This window comes from Athene cunicularia (assembly GCF_003259725.1).
Source record: "Athene cunicularia isolate RWA chromosome 3 unlocalized genomic scaffold, athCun1 chr3_part1, whole genome shotgun sequence".
Lineage (NCBI taxonomy): Eukaryota > Metazoa > Chordata > Aves > Strigiformes > Strigidae > Athene > Athene cunicularia.
Genome location: NW_020799097.1, coordinates 48617379 through 48639490, shown reverse-complemented (window position 1 = coordinate 48639490; position 22112 = coordinate 48617379). Strand labels below are relative to the sequence as shown.

Below are 22112 nucleotides of genomic sequence, written 5' to 3'. Positions count from 1 at the left end.
CGCAAGTTTACAGCTGGACTAAGTGGAATTACAGCATATAAACCTGAAAATCTATCTGCAGGGATCCAGCTAAGCCCTGGAGAGAGACAAGTCCAGCAATACAAATCCAAGGAATTTTGGAAGTCAATCCATTAGGATTACTAGGCCTTTGATTTTGGAAGTCGCAGGCTCAAAATATGGAAGCGATGAACGCTCAATCTTCCTTCATTTTAGCCTCTTTCCAGAGAATTTATTGACCCCATTTTTTTCTATTAAAACACGTTGATAAATGTGGATAGAATTATATTGTTTTTCCACTATATTTGAAAATAAGAAAGACAAGAAAATACCCGTTTTCCTGAACATGTGGTTAAGATGCCCTTTAAACTTTCTTATCTATTTTCTACATCTTTAGAGTTACCTTAAGCAAACTCGTCACCCTTCTTGTCAGCTCAAGACGGTTCTCCCCCTTTTTAAATTTCATGTTAATTTTTAGCACACTGTGCTGTACCTAAACGATGAGTTTCAGGCTCTATTTACTTTAAACTACAGGCTGCCTCCCAGAGGTGAAGAAATCTCTGTTCCCCCCTGCAGACCAGGATTATATTCTCAATGGGCAGTGTCTCATTTTAGCCCACCAATCTATGGTTAGCAGAAGGCCAGCAGTTTCCTGATATTCACTGTTAAACCCAACTGTTAAAGAAAAATTAGATTATAGGGATACAGCAATGAATCTGACTCTACCATTGCCTTGGATATACTGGAAGACACTAACTGAAGCAAGAGGAGTCTTCACTTTCAGAAGAAATTCAATTTTTATCTCTTTGTTCCTTCCTGTCCTGCCCTCACAGTGTGCTGTATCTGAATCACAGGTGCTGGTATCAGGAAACCTGGGTTCTGTTCTTAGCTCTGTCATGGGCTTCTTACGTGGCTTCTGGCATGCCTTGTACCCTCTCTGTGCCTCAGTTTCCTTATATAAAAATGCAAATATTCCTACCTATTTCAGAAAGAGTGTGGTCTAGTGGTTTAAACCACAGAATCAAGACATCCGAATTCTCAAACTGCACGCAGTATCAATTTCTGCTGTGGCTTTGAAGCAACTACCCTTACCTATACCCAAGGGATCAGCTTCCCCTGGAAAATGTTGAATGGCCAAAACTCAGGCTTCCTGGTACAATATGTGTGCTACTTTTCAAGTGAGTGGTATTTCTGGCTGGATAAGAGCTCATCTTACTTGGAGCACAAGAGAAAAGACGGTCCAAGCTACAGACAGCAAAGCTTTTGGGAGCTGCTCTCGCTAGCAGGCTACGGTGACCACCTCTCTGAGTGCTTGTCCCCAGACCAGCCAGCAGAGCTGCACTGACTCTGGCCCTGCCATTATGGTCCTAATTCAGCATGTGGAGGCGTAAGGCTGAAGTCCCAAACCTTCACCAAGCAGGACAAAGGGCTGAAACGATAGCTTTCCCCTTCCCAAGGGAGCACTCTGTAACTTTTGGCTATTTTGCAGCAAACCAGTTGGTCTCTCACGCTCTCTCTTTCTCCACTTTTCCTCCATGAAAAACTCCCCAAAGTTTTGCATCCATTCCACTCAGAATAAGTAGCAATTTGAAAACTTTGACAAGGCAGAAAAAGCACTTCCTGCCTGGCTCTATCTCATGGCTCTGGCTCACTGGACACTTGCAAAGGTTAATTAAATAATGCTCAGATATTTGTAATATGCAAAGTCCCAGACGAGTGATAAGTGTTAATGTTATGAAGCATAAAAGGGTCATTCAGAGAGAATAACCTTACAGAAATGTAGAGGAAAATATTGTTAACCTCACAGAAACAGGCATTTCTTCACTATGGACTCCAACAAAGCTAGGCAAAGTTGTTACCGGTATCATCACTAAACCTTGTACTGAAAAAGATAGACTGATTTTTAGGAAAAGACCATATGGACTCCTATCAATAAATTAAGGGGGGGAAAAAAACCCAAAAATATTAATCTGGGGTGTTTTGGTTTTGAATGTGCTGATCTGAACGGAAGCTGCGTTATTTTTTTAGACAGCTTTCCAATCTCCCTATTAGATATAACGTTATAGTCTTATTACACATGTTGCCTACTAGATGTGCTCTGACTTTTATAGATGTCAACCCCATTTCTTAATTCAAGACATTTGTCTCCTGTGATCTCTGCGCCTCTGGGTTAGAGTTCCAGCCAAAGAGGTGAGCCAGCTCGTATCTGCAATGCAGCCATAAAATCCTCCAGCGCTACATCCCTGAGAGCTGCTGCTGCCCTGCGAAAAGGCCTGGATTTTGTCTGTCTGCAGCTCAGCACCCAGAAAGGACATTTTGCAGAAGGGCTCGGTGGACATCCAGGAAAACTGCTTTCAGGACCTTATCTGAAGGACAATACTTAACTTTCACCACCTGGGCCTGGCCCCTGAAAGGAAACAGTCACACTCAATTATTGTCTTTTTCTAGACAATTACTATTTAATCAAACCTCCAGCTGATATTAACTGGTGGAAAAAAGGCTATTTTTAGCCAGGACAGTGATTCCCCCTCACTCCTTTCATCTATGAGTAATGTATTTCCTTTTGCTCTCAGTACCACAAACCAGTCCACACCAGATGCTCAGTATTAGGTAAAATTAAAAATGTGGGCATCATACCCTTTGAAAGATGCTTTGAACTCAAATTAATATACCTAAACCCACTATTTAAATTAAAGATATCCTGTCTCTCTGCTGTGTAGTTTTCCCTTTTATCAGAAGGGGAATTTTAGTCCATTTAAAGGTTTTTTGGTTCAGCTCCACAGACCACACTTTGACTTAACAACACATTGTAATTTCCTTTTAGCCACAAGAATAAAGGAAATGTATAGAAGCAACACCATAATCTTGTCAAGCACCCTCTTTTGTTTCCCCGAACAAGCCTGTTCAAGAAAATGTGAAGCCTAAGATTTTTAAGACATTTAGATCATGGAATGCTTTTATTGAAAACAGACATACATATTTTTACGCATCTACTGATGTACCCACACACATAAAATATATGCCTACTAAATTCTTTTATGGACAAGAACAGAGCAGTCTGCACCCTGCAGAGGTTTTGCAGAGTTCAATCCCCTTGCCTCAGCATTTTACCTTTTCCAGACTTTTGCCCAGAATCCATGCAGATACTTGAGAAAGCCCCACCAGTTCTCACACCCAGGGAAGTAATAACTGCGGAGCGCCTGCACCCAGACTCACCTATAGACAGGGCTCTCTAACTGCTGGTCAGAAGCAAAAATGTCGGAGCAATGTGAAATACACTGACTTCTCATATACCTCTATGTATATAGAAGAAAAGGGCTCCTGCACTGCTTGTGCCATTTCTTTACATCTTTGATCTTTTTCAGAACACAATGATTTAAAGGCAACTACTCCGCTTCTGGAGAGCTAAAGGACTTGATGCAGTTTGCTGAACATACTCAGACTTTACATTTTACAAGCAAACACTGTCCACCTTCACATTCAGTCTATCCCCTGTTGATGTTGCCTTTGATGTCATCACTGACAACACAGAGTACAGGCAGAGGTTTAAGAGCTGTCTCTTCCCTTTAGCGCTGAGCCATGGAGCTGCCAGTGCCACTGCACTGGGGAGCTGGTTTTGTTTTGGGTCCTGTGGGACCATGAGGCATGCCCCAACACACACGGCAAGACCTGAGGGCACCCATGTGGGTTCTGGGGGCACCCAAGAGTGCTCAGGGGTACCCACACATGCGCAGGACACTGCTGCCTCTGCAGGCCCTGCGAGGTCTCGCTTAGTCCCTCCCTGGCCGCTTCACTGAGGTGCCGGCGAGACACTGGTGGGCCCTGGCCACAGCACGGGGAGAGGGACCTGCCAGGAGAAAACCCAACCACCAGGATGGAGAAACTGATGCTGAACCTGCTGTACTGAGCAAGGGGAGAGGTATTAGTTGGCAGTGCTAATAATGCCCAAAAAATGTACTTCGGGACAAAGCGAAGGGGTAAGTTAAGCATCTGCGAGTTCTCTCAGTGCGGGTTAGACAGTGACAGTAAGGCAGTTTATCCCCAAGAGCTTTCTCCTTGCTGGAGGTGTTGAGTTAACTGGCGATGACCTCCCACTGACCCACAGGCAGCATCTGCAAGTGGTGCACAGCAGTGGCAGCCAGGAAGCACTTCTCCCAAACAGGGCCCTTTCAAAACACCACTCCGAAAAGCAACAGCTGACGTGACCCAGGAGTCAGCCGCCCAGCCCGGTCCAGCATGGAGGACGTCTCCCTTCACCCTCCTGTGGTTTAATCCATCTTCATTTGCTTTTTCTTGCTGCCATTTCCTCTGACTTTTCAAACTTGGGACACTGGTAGCTATTATTCATTCTCTTGTTTCTTACCAGTCACACAGCAAAGAGCTGCAGCTTTCTATCAATAAATACCACATCAGTGCTTATTTAGCTATTATTTTAATCACTGGGGTTTTTTTTTCTCAGCTATTTCTTGAGCAAAGGCAGATTTTACTTTATTACTACAGTTTAGATTTCTAAGAGAAATGTCTCAATACGATTATTAAATGTCACTCTGGGTAGCTGCAAAGTAACTTGCTAATGAAATCCCTGAATGGGAATGAAAATATAACTGAGGCATGAAGAAAGTAACTGTCGAAACATTCGAGGTGAGGTTAAGCAAGTATGAACAAACATCTTCATTGATGAGGTGAAGCAACAGGACTTATCCCTTCCACCATGAACAATGGTGTAAACACCAAAGGCTCTCCAACTTCCAGCTATAACAAATCATTTAGCTCTGGGTAATTTCAGTAATTCTAGTCCGCAACTTGCAAAACTGCGTAACTTTTACTCAGCTGACATCAATCTGAGTAATCTTGTTCCCACGTCTGATTAAGAGGAGACTGATAACATATTTTGGCTTCACAGTGGGGAGGGGGAAAGCTAGCCCTTCTCTTCCTCTGCCCTTCTCCGTGGTTCAGGAGGGATGTGGAAGAAAAGGTGTTGGTGGGGAGAGAACTGAGGGGCAGATGTAAAAGCGAACAGGAGTCCTGGTAGCAGCTTTGGGTGTGGGATCATGTTCTCTGTTCTAAGAACAGACTCCACAACTGTCATACCTGAACCCTCCTCCCCAAACATGAGAAGGCAGGCTGTCCAGCTTGCATTAGTGGACAACAATGGTGGGGAAGGCATACAAACACGCAGCCAGTGACAAGAATCTCTCAGCTCAATAGAAAAGACAGGAAGAGTCAGAGATTTTGCGTAAGAGGAAGAGATCGAATGACTTCCCCAAGGTTTCACTGAAAGCAGACAGCAGGGACAGGAGCTGAACCCACACATCCTGAATCACAGCCCTTTGTCTCAATCACAAGACCCTCCTTCCTCTTGTATGCTTTGCACTATCTACGGTAATCAAGAAAAAGACTGCCTTGCCCTCCTAAGTCAAGAATTGAATACTAAATCTATAAATCATGTAGAAAATCCAGATGTCTTGATGGAAGGGCAATGGGTTCCAAAGAAATGACAAACTGTGCTATTGCTCCAGAAGGAGGGTGTCATTTCCTAAGCTGGTCATCTGTGTTGAATCAAGATCAATCTAGATGGCAATAGGTTAGAAAATGCAGAGCCTTTCTTAGAAAGATGCAAAAGTGCAAAGGCTGCAGAGCCAACTCTGAGCCTGCTGACTGGAAGCGTGTAGTTTCGCGAGTGGCATTGCTGCATCAAGAGAGTGATGTGGATACATTAGCAGCTAAGTTAATAAGTCTCACCAATCAGAAAGGCATACAAATTCAAGTCCAGGGACATACTAACGCTACCTCAATCACTGCTTATACTCTTGAAGGCCACTAAACCTTGTTCCATTATGCAATGCAAGCATCATCTTTCTTGCCTTCTGGCTTTGCCAAGGTTGGGAAAGGCTATGGTTGTGCTCCATAAATATGTCATAGGGTAAACAGCGAGGAGCTATTTTTGAGCTTTCCAGCTGAATATTTTCACAGAACAAAACTGACCTGAGAAAGTTCAGGCTGTAAGTTCTTTAGTCTGAGAGGGGCTTTTCCATCACAGTGGTGGGGCAAAAAATCCTAGTCTTGGTAAGACAAGCCTTGTTCGTTAGTAAAACTAATTTTTTTACGAGACTGCCTTTCCCAGAGGCAGAAACTGGGCTGACTGACCAGGAAGACCTCCTCTAGATATATTTTCTAGTAAATCTTCTTTCTAAAAAATATCACAATGATCTAGACATTTGGATACTTCCAGAAGGATGAACTAGTAAAGCATTATGCATGCATTTTTTTAGAGCCGCTCATACATAATAAACAGAATTTTCTACCTTCAGAGAAAATTCTAGCTGACTGAGAAGTATACATGCATGTGCATGCCCATGAACATACACTATTTCCAGTAAGAAGAATGGCTTGAAGACCATCTTCAAGCAATTTCTCACTCTTATAATGCATTTATTTTATGTGAAACAGATGCATGTCTTTGGGGTAGGTTTTGTCTTTTAGTCCTATATTGTGAACACCCCTTTCAATTCAAATGGCAAATACAGATTTCCCTGTCTAGTTCCAAGCCTGAAACCCACTAGCACAAGCAGCTGCCTGCAGATTCAGATGGAACCCTTTCAGCATCCCACAATAAGTCTGCTGGTGGAATTCAGGATCTTTGGACACATATAAATCAGTGCAGCTCCACGGAGCTGTGCCTGTTTACACCAACTGTAAAGAAGCTGAACTAGTAGGGACGTATCTGGCCCCAAGTTCCTTAAACAAGTCCTAAAACACCATCATAGATTTTTACGTTAATCCTATTTAATACCTGCACAGCTGATGAGAGCACCACCCTTGGTGGCACCACCTTTTAAAGTCACATAGCATGTGCTGTGCCTCGTGGGATGAACAACTAACTCAGAAAAGCAGCAAACATTACAGTAAATTAAGATTATCAAGACACTAGAAATGAACTGGGAGGGGAACACTGAATGATCCTTAATGCAAAATAAGTCAGACTTATCTAATTAAAAAAATGTATTTTTTAAGAAGTCTTCCCTTTTCTTCCCGTGCCCGAATGAAGGCGGAAGCAAGCATTTCCTTTCCCGATGATGGAAGTGATACCAAGTATTATGTTAGTATTAAGTGAACTTCCTCCCATCCATTTCTGTTGAATTAATGTTGTCTGACTCAAGTGCAATTAATAAAAGTGGGCTATTTAGTTCCAACAAACTAAAGCCTTGCAAGTTTATAGACACAATTGCTTCAGGCTCCTCCTATGGTTGATCAGATACGGTGTCTTTTGAATGGACCCAAAGAAACACGTTTTCTCACTTGTCAGGCCTAGATTAATATCCCTGCTAACTGAACTTTAAGAATGGCCAATTAGTTTTAGTTATAAAAGCTTTCATGGGTAAGGAGGATGAGCAGCCTGTTATCACTGTCAGGACTCATTGTTCCCCTGAATAGATTTGTGTCCCAAACTGTGTGTGCCTCAGTGGTCTGACGGGAAGCCCTGCTGCAGGCCACTGCAGTGACACCCCTATCCTAGCCCTGAAACCACTTTAATGACGATGGAGACAGCAGAGGTGACCATGATCAGAAAATAAACTAATGCTATGCTGAGATTACAAAGCCTAACACCCATTTTCAAGCCAGAAGCGGTTTGCTGAAATTTCCTAATTATCCCAATTTATTTTTTGTCTAAGATAAAATCTCCTTTTTGCTCTAAAGGGATGGTACTTAATTTGTAATAAGACATTTGCTCCTGCAAGGAAAAAAGTGCTCAGTTATGTTGCTGAATTTGCAGAAGGGGGATAAGTAAAGTTCTGGGCTTGAATCAGCAGCCTGAAGAGTGACAACCACAGTGCCAACACCACTGGTGGGACGCTTGAAAACAAGTCAGGGACCAAGGGTTAGTCCAGCCATTCGAACGTGACAGGAAGGCTAGTTAATAAACACCAGCTAACCCCTTCAATTACAGCAATAAATTGTTCAATTGGTTAAATGTCCACAAGTTCTGCCCAAACACCGCTGTGAACTGTTTAATTAGCAAACTCTTGCATCACTGGACAAACAGATCTTGGCAAGCCTGGGGGGACGCTCAGCCCCTGGAGAGTGAGGGGCGCTGGTGCCCCGCGCAGGTCGCCTTCGCAGGGCTCGCCTTCGCAGGGTTCACCTCTGCACCACGCAACCCACAATGTTTTCACAGCTCTGAAGATCATTCACTGATTACTGCCTATCTTATAAAACAGAATTAAGACTGTATGGGCCAAATACGGCTTAATTGCCATTCTTTCTGCATCAGTTTTCTGTATTTTGATAAGACGCCCCACAAATTACAGCTTCTCACCTGCTGCAAGATTAGATAGCTGTGCACGCGATACAGGTTACGCAGCACAAGAGATACCAAATACCTGGAAACTGCATGCTGTACAAATCAGACCTGCAGATTAAAAGTCAGCAGGTCTATTTCTTGAAAATATTTAACACACTAAATTTGGGATTATCTCACAAAGAGTTAAGAACATTCGAAACCTTGTAAAATGATTTATCATTGAGATCACTGATGGCTACAAAGGGAATTTATAGAGTATACCATGAGGCATACACCACCCATGATGTTAAAAAATTTTGATACAAAAGAAGTTTTTGGTAAAAGCTATTTTACAAAAAAAAAAAAAAAAAGTTATTTCTGGTGAATAAAGTGTATCACTGAGGATCAATTCAGAGTTAAAGACTCAGATAAGTTTCCTTCATTGGACCTTTGATCATTTTGATGAACTGCTGATTCTACATACTCTGTTACTAACTAAAAACCACACACTGGTGCAGGGGAAAAAAATGTGTGTGCGTTTTTAAAATTTTTATATTAATTAAATCCATTTAACAGTAATTTCATGTCTGAAAAACAACCAGTCAAAGAAGATAAGTATATTTGTTACATTTACACGATGAGGAGAAATTGCATTTCCCTGGTAAAGTTTTCTTAATGAACTAAACCAGAGGTAAATTTATCACAGTTGGGAGTAAAATACACACAGTATTTGCTTGTGGAAAGTTGTAAGTGATTGCCCCCTGCTCTCTAGCAGAAGTATCTATTTGGAAAAGGGCTTTAGGCAGAAATGTTCCTTCAGACCCAAATTTTTTTTGTAACATTGAGGAAATCTACCATTTTGTACTTATGCCCAGGAGATTGAGCCTGGATCCTCAAAGGATATCCAAAACACAGACAGGCAATTCAGTTTATTGGGGGAGGATGGGGTTGGACTCTGTCCCATCCTCCACTTTGCAGAAATGCGCAAATTGTACTGTTGAACTGAACGCAGGATGCTTCTGGCTGAGCTTGCTGGCTCCTGGGAGTCCTCTCCCTGAGCACTGTCTTCTTCCAGTGAGCCACCTGGACCGTCTCAGCACCTAACTCAAGCTTGAATGTTCTCCTCCAGGTACCTACCACAGGGGTCCACTTTGGGAAACCTGCAGGTTGAGCAGTGTGTTACTGCCTCATGTTTAAGGACATAAATGGTCTTGATTTCTCATGCACATCTTGCAGAGCTAAGCAAAGCAAACTCTTAAATTTGGATTCACAGGGAGACTTCTGTTGACTTCAGTAGTCACTGGGTCAATCTAGCAGAGAGTATTTTGAATGCAAATTTTAATCTTTATGCTGCCAGACCCAACAGAGTAAAATGCTGCAGACATCCTTTTACTGCTAACAAATTACATCGGTAATATATATGGTGCTTAATGTCAAAGAGAATAGTTTTGTTAAATCAGTACCATTAAAAGCTGTGTACTCACTTAAAGGGCTTGCAGAATCCAGGGTTTTCAATGTCTGTGCCTCAGGAGCAGACCATTTAGAACCAGTTTTTTTTTTAACTTTTTTTTTTTAAAAAAAAAAACTAAAACTTTTGTAGTACTAAGCGAATTAACATCTCTGAAAAGTCTCGAGGTCTCAGGACAGGCTTTCAGTTGACACCGATTAGCATAACCTCACTGAATTAAATAGACTGAAGCAATTCAGGCCATTGAGAATCCACGGGGGCAGGGTGGGGAGAAACTGCAAATTAGGAAAAGAATAGAGAACACAATACCAGCACTGATGTCCTGGCACACAGGCTTTTATTCTGGAGATAGTTTACAAGCAGTTCGTAACCTTTGGACTCCAGACAGTCTGTAGAACCAACATGAGGAGGTTCAAGATTTGGTCTGAACCTTCCATCCAGTCCGGCACTGTCAGTATGTGGAAGGTACACTGGAACTCATAAAGTTTCTATAAAATGTATGGTAGCGAAACAAAACAAAAAAACCCTGAAACCTGCATTCATAAAGTCATTTTAGACTTTATTACTTTAATCCAAAAAGGTATTAAGGAAATAAATATTTATAAATTTGCTACGGTTAGAAGAGGGATTTCTCGGCAAAATATCTGATGCATTTTTGTTTAACAAACATGGAGTTCAAAAACGGCCTCTTGTTCCAGATTCCTAATTTAAGATTCACTTCAAAAATTTTGATTTAGAACAATTCACAGAGATGGTCCAAATGAGATCCTTCTGCCTAAGAAAAAAAAGTGACTGGAGAATTCACCAAACAAAATAATCTATGTTTCAGGCCTGTCAATATTTCTTTTACGTGTTTAAAATATCTTAATTTTATTTCCTTCTCCATTATAAATCAATTCAGTTATCATATCAAGCCATACTCACTTATGAATGTCTGTCAAGACTTTAACAAAGTAACTTCAGGCTACAAATTAAATTTTTGGGTTTTGATAGTCATTTTAAAAGACTAAATAAGAAAAGATTTACAGCTATGAATTTGATTTTGTGAATGAAAGATTCTTAAAATAATCATTCTGTACTCTAGAGGCTTTCATGACATGTTAACTAGAAAGTGACGTTTACTATTAACTTAGTTCCTAGAGCTTTTGTGCAATCAAAGGCAAATAAAGTATACTGTTAATAAACAATGCAAAAATAAGTTATTTTTTAATTCTGTCATTTTGTTTCTTGTCACATGTTTAATGCTCTAAGTCACGGGGAACTTCACTGAATTAAATATACTTACATCCATGCAAGGCTAACCTAAAGGAAGGAGCTGAATGCCCAACAATGTTTTAACAAAGAATTATCTGGTCAATAAAAATACCTTAAATGCATCAAATTCTAAACTTCTGTCCTGAACAGAGGCTGCTATTGTGAGCAGTAGATGCTATACAGTTATAAATCTCTTACTTTATTCAGAGCTAACAATCTCATTTGTTTGTAGAGATAGCTCACTTAATTCATCAAGGGAGGAAAAGTTGGTCTGAAAAAATAATCAGAGACAATTTCTGAAGTACTCAGTATATCTACTAGCCATGGTCAAAAACCTGAAATATCAACTTACTCTGCCCACAACTGTGAAAAAACAAAATACATCGGTTTTGCTCTAGGTGTGCTTTTGAAGCCTTCTATGTTGAGCTGTAGGGATGAATAATTTGCTTATGCTCAACAAAAGTCTACTTTTCTTTTTTTAAATGCATAGAGGGGATTTGTTTGCCATAAAAAAAAAAAAAAAAAAAAAAAAAAAAAAGAGAGACAATTACAACTCATCCAGAACTAGTGTTTTTCTACCAGTTTAAGAGATGTTCAGATTAAAGATACTAACTCAACCCATTTATAAGCCAAGATGATTCATCAAGCTGACCATGAAATACTATCACTGCAAGAACCGTGCATGGGTGAGAGGTCTCTCCCATATATAAAATGTAAATTATTTCCCTGCTGAAAGTTCAGGAAACAAGTTTGTTATCCCATATGCCTTATGACAAGCGATTTCCGCAAAGTTTTCAAAGCCCCCAGCATATAAGCAAGTTCCACATAGTTTTGACTCACCTGATCTATTTGGTTTTTGCCTTGTACAGAAAGCTCAAAGTTTCAGCACTATCTTGCCCCTTCATTCACCGTACAGAGTATCTCCACACAGTAACCTTCTGTGTAAAGCATGATCTTGCCTATTTCTCTCCCCTTTCTCAAAGCGTGAAAGCAAAGTTACGTCAACTATCCTGAGAAGCTTTAAACTGCATCAAGCACCTGTTCAGACAACAGTCAGTTAAAAAATCAAAGTAACAGCTGAGTTGAGGTCAGCCACCCTACGAACTTCAGGACATACTCAGAGACCCCACTACCCTCATCCCTCCTGTCTTTATTTGAAAATAGCAGCTCTAGTAACGTGATGCCTTCCTTCCCTTCCCTGTTTGAGCAGGCAGTGAAAGCCCTCCTGCTGTCTTCTACTCCTAAGAAAAAAGCACTAGTCTCCAACCTACACTACAGTCTGTCTGCAGCAATAAGACAACTCATCTCACATTGATAGCGTTTGTTTAAGGAGCACAGGTTCAACAGAGCCGGTTAACCATTAGCTAGCACCCATACAGATCATATTACACTCGTTATGCATACTTGTTAAGGTATCCTTAAATGAAGTTTAGTTTAAGAGAAGCACTTGGGTCAGTCAGTCTACTTTAAACATTGCTGAAGGGTAACACCAACTGCCTCAACACAGAAATTCACAATGCACAGTAAGCCAGCCTTGGGCACAGGCTCCACGTTTGTAGAAATGATGGTTGTCAAACACTTCACTTACCCAAGTCAAATGTTTATTATTGATACCAAAAACTGCTCAGAAGGAATTCCCAGGCACTAAAAACTAGATGTTTGCACACTTAACAAATGTCCCTAAAACTAGCCCATGCAAACGTTCCCCTACATTCATCCATAAGCTGCTCAACTCTAAAGGCTGAAAAAACAGCATCTGTCTTCCTAAAAACAGTGGAAAGTTACCATGCTTCTTCAAATCATTTTTTCTAGAGTCTCACAAGTTACTCATGCTGGCCAGAAAACTACTTAGTACTGCCATTATTTTGTATTAACATAAATCTTGACAAAAACTTTAGCTGCAATAATACTTTGTCACGTCACACAAATTATTTTGTCAAGACCAAGGCACAAGATTTATTATTGTGGACTTTTATTACAAAAGCATCTAGAAGTCACCAGCAAGAGCATCGTGCCAGGCATCATGTAAATGCATAGAAAGAAACCTCACCACGTCAAAGAGTTTGTAATCAGATAGAGAAGAGAGACACAAAGTGAAAAAAGAGAAGTGGCATTACCTTCACTTCACAGGACAAATAAGAGTATGTATTGAGGCTTAGAAAGATTAAGCCTCTTCTGCAACTTCAGAGTGTCAGCTATGAACATTATAGGGCTTTTTATGCATGCCAGGGCTCACCAGCACCAGGACTGATGCACAAGGGATTGTCAGTATCCAGTAACTGAGTCTAAATCAGACCTAGGAACTAAACGTACAAGTCTCCTGTGTCCTACCCACGATTTTAACAACCCCAGCTTCGTGCCATTTTTACACCTATACACTCTTCTTCTTGTGACAGTTGGTGCTACCCTGTTCCTGGTTTATATTAATTCAAGATCCAAATCTAGTGCCTAGCTTTTCAATCTTTGTAGCACAAATAAGATTAATTTTTAATTTTAAGGCCCTGATTCAGCAACATTCAACTACGTGCTTAATTCTATCCCTATTCAGTAAAGTACTTAAGTATTTGCTTAATTCTCATTTGCTGAGACTTGAACATGTGCTTAAAGATAAGCCTCTTCTTAAGTACTTTGCTGAACTAGGGCCTAAACTGTGACCTAGGAGCCAGGAAGAAAAGAAAAAAAAATAGATCAATAACATCCAGTGTTATTTCCTCAAAAATATTAGGCTAGCTGAAAGGAAAAGATGAAGAAAAATAAAAATCACTTTGATTCAAGTAGTACATACAGTTAGTACAGTTGTTTTATGGGAAGAGATAAATTTTAGAAAATCCTAACAAGAAACATATCTTTAAAAATTCCTTTGATGCCCATTTTTATCTACAAACATGCATTACAGCAATGTGTTGAACCAACTACACGCTCTCAGGTACATGACTGGAATCTTGAAGTTCTTCAAGATAGGTAATTGATCATTAAGTAGAAATTAAAATTTGGAGCAGAGTTCAATTGAATAAGTACAGTTGAATAGAATTCAATTTTGTATTATCTTAAGACAAAAATAATGGAGAAATTGGAAAGATACCAGGGAATGGACCTCATGCTAAAAGCAAGAAGAAAAAAAATATAAGACTCTGGTTCTCCACTAGGAAGAAATTGCTAGAATTTAGTCATCATCAACAAAGACCATGCAGACACTGTAGTACATTCCCTCGCAAAAAGGTCTCATCATGGGTGGGTCCTTGGGCCAGCATAGAGATAATACAAGATCTGTACCAAAGAAGCTCTTGGCAGGTAGGGGAGAATATGTCTACATCTAAGCTTAAGCTTGGATAGAAGAGAAAGCAAAATATTACTTTATTTAAACAAAAACAAAAAATCCAACAAATATATTGGCTATTGGCTTATTTTCTTATGTATTTGTCTGCCCTACCCCTGCGACGCAGAATCATTCCATAAAGCATGCTTCTCCAGTGGTAAGATCCTAAACTGACCAAACTGCAGGTTCACTCTTGAAGCTAAAGCTACCTTGCCCGTTACAAGAATATCAGTAGCAATTCAACTGGCACGGACAGAAAATACTGGGAAGCTACAAGTCAGGAAAAGTATCTGCAGACAAAATTTATGTTCTATTTCTTCCAACAATACATCCCTATCACTTCTCTGGCAAAAAAGTTTCGTCAAGCCCAAGTACTAAAGCTGGATACATACTGCTAAACTGCAGAAAGATGCTTTCACTATGTGTGTGCCCACACAACTAGAACCGGATGCCCCAGGTGACTTCCACCCTCGGAGAAACTGGTCCATGAGCATTTTGCCAGGAGAAGGGGCCTTCTCACAAATAAAGACCAAACACATGTCACAGGAAGGTCTGTTGGCAAGTCTTTCATGTCAGCTGTTACTGCTGCTCTTCCTTCAGGAACTGCTCTCTCTCTGTAGCTGGGGTCACTCTTTTCATCTACCTTTTGAATTCTAGCAAACAGGAATGCCATTTAATCTTTGCAGTTCCTAACTTACACATATGCTTAACTTCGTGCACTGTGAATGGTTCCACTGAAGCCTGAATTATAGTACATAAAGCTAAAACATATGCCTAAGCGCCTGCAGGATTGGGGCCTAAAACCTGAGCATTTACTAGCTATTACCCTTTTGATGGATCTACCCCACTATAACAATGGATAAAAGTATTTATAAATAAAGCTTTTGAAGATGAGAGATACTCCGTAAGCACATGAGTGGGGTAAGGGAAGTGGAAAGGGCTATAGACACAGATTGCATTGGCTGCCCTGATGTTTGCCATAGAAACCATACATCATTACTAGCAGCTGTAGGATTAAGAAGCCTATGTGGCTGAGGTAGTTACTCATATTTTGGATGAGTACAGACAAATAGCAGAGGATGCAGTTTCTCCGCTTCCACCTCAGTTCAGTCCTCAAAAGGAAGATGCCACATGCAGACACACCATTCCTTGGAAGGTTCTGCCGCAGCAATAACCAGGCTCACCAACAACATGCACAGCCACCCCTGTCAACATGGCCTTTGTCTCTCTCCTGCCCGTACAGCAGTGGTCATGGTCAACAGCTAAGACAGAAGATAGCGAAGGGATGAAAAACATTTAATCTGTATTCTTGTTGTCAGAAGGGTAGGAAAGGTTACCTGGTGCTCCCCTTCAATCACACGCAGAGCCAGGTACCTGCTGTCCCCTCCTGAGCTGCCAGGGCTGTGGAAGTATAAAATATTTTCTAACAAAAAGAAACTGGATCACTTGCCCGGGGGAGCCATAACATTTATTCCAACAACACTGAAAGATGGCTTTGATCACTGCAGCGGCCATACGTCTCTGATTGCAGACAGCAAGCCCACCTCAACACAGTTACAACGAAGTACCAGCCTCCTTCCTCCCACCAGGCTGGATGTCAAGCTAATCAGTTTGATCTGACAGATTTTAATTAAATTAATTAAGGCCTTTCTGAATGGACTTGATTAGTGTTCCATAGAGGAATCCCTCGTGAAAAGAAACGCTGTCAGGAAAGGCACTAATATTCTTCTCATCTCATAATGAGAAGTTTCTTGGGTTGTTACTGGATTTTTTACACCATTAATAAAAGTACTTTATAAACACATAGTGTATGATGGTTTTGAAGCCTGACACCCAATTATATGAAATTAACAATAGTCTTCTACAAACAAACAGAAGATTTTCATGTTCTCCTTCAAGCAATTTTGTTACTCTGCAGTTACTGCCAACTCCAGCATTTCAAATACAACCACTTTTTCAGATTTAAACAGAAATATGCAAAATCAAGATGCAAAACAATCCTGATTACTTCCAATCAGCCCTCTCAGAGTGGGTCCTTGTACAAATATTGGAAACTCAGCACATGTAGAAATGTGGTGTTGCTAATACTGAGAGGCCACCTTGTTCCCCACATTGGTTTGTGCAAGAACAAAGACTATTTTTGTTCCACAGGACTCAACTGAGATTGTGTTGGCATCATTCTGAAAGGGTTCAATATGGGCAAAACCTCCTCTTGTCTGCACAGATGCAACAGCATGAGCAATTTAGAAGGCATCATCTTGCTTCCCACATCACATTCATGATCTGCAAAAGCGGCGAAGTTGGCAATCCCCTGGTGCTGGTAAATAGACAAATGGTCACAGTCACACTGCCCACAAGAGATGTCCCACTACCTGAGACAGGCACAGCCAGTGGACGCTAGTCCTGCAGCTAGTAATGACCACTGCTGTATCAGAGCTAGTCAAATGATGTGTGCTTCAGAAGCCTATTAAAAAGTGACATGAAAACCGAAGTTGCAAAACAGAAAATCTCATTGTACTGCATTTACAGTAAGGGCATCCTTGACTAGATGATAACCATAAAAATGTGGGTAATTCTTATGGCTAGTTTAAATTAAATGTACTTTGAAAAATAAACTCACTTCTAAATCTTTTTTTAATTTTTCCTTGTGTAACAGGCAGAAAGTGGACTTCTCTACTCACTTTTCATATCTCCTGTTTCTCCCCACTTGTAGGTTTAATTCAAGAGTCAATGAAGCTTGCCAAGAGTTGCAAAGGATTTTGAATTCAACCTGAGAAGTATCAGTGATTTTGTTGATTGAAAGGATGCTAAGAGCTCAGGTGCTGAAAAACCTCTACTTCACCTACCAACACTTCCTTTTCCTCTGAAGCCAGTGGTCATTCCCAGCCAGTGGTCGTTCAGAACACTCGATCTTGAAGTGTCAAATGATGGTGAGCCCTACAAATTTTTTTCTGACATAGGCTGAACAGGGGAAAGGAACTCTGAGGTGGGAAGACACTGCATTTGGAATGAAAGTAAAAACAAAGGAGAAAAAGTAATAGGAAAATGATAGAAAAAGGGAGGCAAAAAGGATGGAGCAATAAGCTAGAGAGAGGTTAAGACACAATGTACTCTGAGGGAGAGAGTGAATGAGGTAAGACAAGAAGTAAGGCTGTCTTCCAAAGAAAGAAAAAATCCTGAAAAAGAGAAAATATTGTTAACAGGCACTTACTTTATTAAATACGAAAGAGGAAAGAAAAAGAAAAGGACATTATAATTTTTATTCCATACCCCTCTCTGTTTCCATTTTTTCCATTTGATTTTCAACATACCTGTGATGCTATACATGTCACAAGAAAATCCCCTGTTTTGCAAGTCAGGACCCATTTACTACAGTGTTTCAATAAACAAAAGCCATTCCATCTTATCTGCTCGTTACTCTGAATCCAGCAGATCCAAATGTGTTTTCTGGTGCTATTTTGATTAGTCATGGTTTTCTGAAGTTCAAATTCATTTATTCTGAGCTTGAGCCAGTAACTAAAGACTTCTCATTGTACTGAGATTAGATTTACATGTTGATGTACAAATTCCACTCTCAAAAACATACCTAGTTGCACCATCTGTTGCAGTTTTGTTCTCATGATCACACTCAGAAAATGAATTGGCTAGAGTGTAATTCGGTCTAGTAATTTCAACAGAAACATTGATTTTGAGACTTTTGGGGCTATTTTATAAATGCTTCAAGGAAAGAAGGCAGATAAACAAAGAAGGATAGATTTGCTTTTGCTGGAAACAAAAAAGGGTTTTGTTTAATAAATTATACAAAGAAAGATAGGTTGCAATAAAAAAGACACATCCAGGAAGAAAAAAAGAATTCAGTGAGACTGACCTTCAAGTTCCCTCTACTCTTTCATTAACTGTCCACTGAGGTGATCCCTGGCCAAATACGGGCAATTCAGAGCCTGTCATAGAATTACAAGATGAATTAGGGACTGCTGTCACAAATTTACAGCTACCAAGGCCTCTGCTGATTAAATTTTCCCAGACTTGAAAGTAATTTCACTGGAAACACTCTTAATGTGGCCCCAAGATCAGCATCACGACAAATGAGTAAGGGGAATAACACTTTTCCCTTCCAATTACCGGGTGATTTTTTTTCTCCTGTGTAATTTGTAATCAAATAGACATAATTTAAGACAGTGTGACATGACAGTGCCAGATCTAACCTGGGTTGTTTGCATCCTAAAAAACGGCCCAGAAAAATCTCAGTTTTCAGTTCTCTTTAAGGAAAGGTGACTCCTGTGTTTTCTTTTAACTTCTGACTTGCAGAGCTTATTAAGTAACTTCAGTTATCACAGCAAACAATTACTGACTCACCATGAAATCAATCAAAAAGCTAATGTAGTTGAAACTGTACACAGATACGCTCACTACAGGTGAGTAACTTCACATGTGTGAGTAGTGTCACTGCACTCAGTGGCATAACTCACGTGCATAACTATTTGCAAAACCAGGGCCTCAGATTGTAGTAAACTCACTGAAGCAGAAACCAGATCTTATCTGCCTGTAAAGCACCTGGCAGTGCACCTATCTTTGCCACTATATAAATTCATTATCATTAGCATCTGAATTTTGTCAGCTCCAGCATTCTCCCCTAACCTCAAACACTCAATTTCTTCCCCGAGCGATGTTTGTGCATGGTGGGTGTTAATAATATGTACGTGGATATTTAATTGTTCTGGGATTTAATTTAGAGTTGTTCCCAAAATTTCAGTACAAAATGAACATGTGTAAGACATCTGAAAAGCTTCTATGGTCAGAGGTCTGGGTGGGGTAGGGGAAAACTTTAAAGGTAAAAAATACACTGAATTGGAATCCTGGAACACTTTGACCTTTAAACAGAACCTTCCTCCCCTCTGAGGTTTAAGATAAGTTCAGCAAACAAAATTTCACCCTGGGCTTGACACATAATCTGCTAAATTACTGAAGAAATAAAAAACACTTTTTCCTTTAAAAAATCTCAACATCATTTTAGGAGAAAGACAGACCTCACTTATAACTGCTGGTGATGGTTTTTACATACAAGGTAAGCACTCTTCGATTTTAACAGGAAATACAAACTTGAGACAGAAAATGTTGTGAAATAGCAGCTCCAAGATAAGGAACTCTGAACAAAATGACTTTTGGTCATCTGAAAAAAAGAATATAGTCATCTTCCTTAATCATTCCAGACTGATTGCTTCAGTTTGGTAATCTCACATTTCAATAGGGTTTTACTGCTGGACCTACAGATATGAGGAGGGGGAATAGGAAAGGAGGGGACTGGAAGTTCTGGTCAATTCACTCAACCTTTCTGGTGCACCTCTGCTAACATTTTTTTAAAGTTGTCCAGTTTTTCCTTCAGAACGCCACCTGATTTCATTTCCAATGGAAAAAAAAAAACCAACAAAAATAACCATGAACAAGTAAATTAAAAAAAAAAAAAAGTGAGAGAGATCTAGTGGTAGACAGTTCATTATTTTTTCCTCATTAAAAAAAAAAAAACAAACACAAATTTGAAGGGAACATTTCCATGTTTTATTCTTGATGAATAAGCGAATCTTATTCATCAAGACAGCTGGCTTTGATGCATGTGTTGGTATTCAGTGCCACTCTTTTTCTGCCTCTACTTTCTCTTGAGGTGGACTATTTAGACAGCTCCTTCAACAGTCACAAAATACTCCAGTGAACAGTGAAAACTACTACTATGTGTTCGCTAGACCAAAACTAAACTGAAATGGAGAAAAATAAACAAAACCATTCAAAAATAAGAAAAAGGAGTAAACTCTTCATTTGTTTAAGGCAGAACTCCTAATTTACTAATCCCATGCCAGCAAAGGTGTTAATTTTAACCATAGTGACAAAAACTGATTAAATTACATATTACACAAAAAGACTGTCTCATTATAATGGGGAAGAAAAAAAGAAAGGAAGAATTGTTTTTTACCCTTGTCTGAGGCCTTCTTGGATATGCATGCACACAAGAACTCTTTACCTGCTACCTTTTAACACCCACTGTCTAAAAGCTGTTTTTCTTTTATTGTTCCATAAATCACAAAAGCTCCAAAAGTCAGTGTCTGGTAATACACCTTTCTTCAAATTCTTAGCTGGGTCCGTAAGAAAAAAAAAAAAAGCTTGATGAAATTTTATTTCTGTTTACCATTTCTGTAGACAGTATGATGCAAAGTTCTACAGTGTAGAGTAATACTATTAATTTTTAATACTCAAATAATTCTTTAAGTCAAAGAAAGCAGCATGTTTTTCAAGTCTCTGATAAAATAGACGGGAATATCAGATTAAATCACAAAGGGAGTGACAGAAATAACAATATATGATTAAAACACAAACAGTGACAATGAAATAAGCTACTCTGAATCTTCACCTTTCCGTGCTTACGCCCCGCAATAGAAGACTGAATACACTCACAATATCCCACCCCAGAGAGACGAGTCTCTCTTCACACAACATAGACCACTTTGCATCTAATAACTATGTACATTTTAAATTAATTTAACTCGGAAGAGTGACAACAAGTACAGCTGATACTTGACTGCATAAGCACTTCCTTAAATTGTTCATCATCTTGGGGGCTGCGCCCACCGCAGGAAGTAACCCTTGGTGGCAGCTACTTACTCACAGCTCTTTCCTCGCATCGAAAACACAAAGTGGAAACCTCACGCTGGATATAGGTGAGAACACAAAGTGTAGCCTGCTGGCCAGTGCCTAGGGCAGGTGTGAACAAGGGCCGGCGGCCGCTTTCACACTGAGACCAGTGCCAGCAGATCTGAGTCTTTATGAAGTGAGAAAGTAGAGCAGAAGCTAAGAGAGTACATCTTTTAAGCAGGATATTTAGGAGACTGCAATCCTTTTACCAGACACACAAATGCAACCTGGCTGCTTTTTTTTTTTTTTCTTTCCCCTCCACTCTAAAAATACTAACCCTTCTCCTGAACTAGTTGGAAGGGACTTGCGAAGGGGTGGAGTAAGGGAAATCAGTGCAGCAAGTCACCTTTCAGCCACCTATGACATCAGCCCGCTGCCCTGATTCCTTCATTAATACCTTTGAGCTGAAAACAATGGGCCTGCCATTAAGCACCACACAGTTCCAGATAAGAAAGCCCTAAGCAGATAATAATCGGTGCATTTAGCTGGATTTCAAACATTCAGCTGCTTAATCATTTCTTCCTCACTGCATGCTACCCAAACACAGGGGGAATGCTTTGGATGCCTTGGGCTAAGGAAGAAGGAGCTGGGGTGTGGGGAAGAGAAGGGAGAGAGCAGAGCCACAGGATGAGGATTGGGGGGGGGAAGAGGAGGATTTCATTCGCAATCCTCTCCCTGGGAAATGAAAACATTTCTTAATTGCCATTAGGGAAATAGGTTAAATACAGGCTTGGTAAGCTGCTAAGGGCTGGCTAACAGATTAGAGCGGATGGCTGTTGAAGTATACTCATTTCCATTATATGACAGGGCAGGGAATTTTTATTTTCTTAATAGTCTTCAAAGACTGTTCCTGTCAGGCACTGGGTGTGAGACTGCTAGTTAGATTTTAACTAGTCACCTTCCAGCTGACGAAATGAGGCCCAATTCTCTGGCCCTGAAGTGACTGCTTTACTGCTTCATCTAAGGAAACAGAAACTGTAGAACATGCTGACAAGGAAGTTATGGTAACATCTGCCTGCTTTACTCACACAAAGTAATAATGAGTAACCGCAGAATCAGAGAAACTAAAGACATGATGCAGCATACCTGCCACGCCAGGAAAGGAGGGGAAAGAA

The 22112-nt window shown here is 40.3% G+C and overlaps 1 protein-coding gene across 3 annotated transcripts in view; it reads right to left on the bottom strand.

Moving 5' to 3' along the window:
• PRDM1 (PR/SET domain 1) overlaps positions 1-21106 on the bottom strand; it is a 62834-nt gene extending 41728 nt beyond the window's left edge. Inside the window, exon 1 of one of the 3 annotated variants that reach the window (XM_026846090.1) lies at positions 20972-21106. The gene's annotated coding sequence lies outside the window, so the exon portion shown is untranslated. Of the gene's footprint in view, positions 1-18184; positions 18232-20967 lie in introns of those variants that run through there. The other 2 variants (XM_026846088.1, XM_026846089.1) reach the window with 2 other exon arrangements.
• Positions 21107-22112: the final 1006 nt, after the last annotated feature.